The following is a 255-nucleotide window of genomic DNA, read 5'->3' on the forward strand; positions in this document are numbered from 1 at the left end:
ACTTCACCTCAAAGTTATATTCCGCAAAGAAGGATTGCCATCTATCCATCCTCTGCGAGAGGTGAGGCAACTGAGTCGCAGTGCGTAGTGACGCATGATCTGTATCGATCACAAACGGCTTGAAGCCGAGCTAGTGGACCCTAAACTTGACAAGTGCATACTTCATCGCAAGAAGCTTCTTGTCATGAACTGAGAAATTCTTTTCTGCAGCTTTGAGCTGTCGAGATTCGAACGCGATCACCCGATCTCGCCCCT

Source organism: Plasmopara halstedii, assembly GCF_900000015.1.
Source record: "Plasmopara halstedii genome assembly, contig: Scaffold_2956, whole genome shotgun sequence".
Taxonomy (NCBI): domain Eukaryota; phylum Oomycota; class Peronosporomycetes; order Peronosporales; family Peronosporaceae; genus Plasmopara; species Plasmopara halstedii.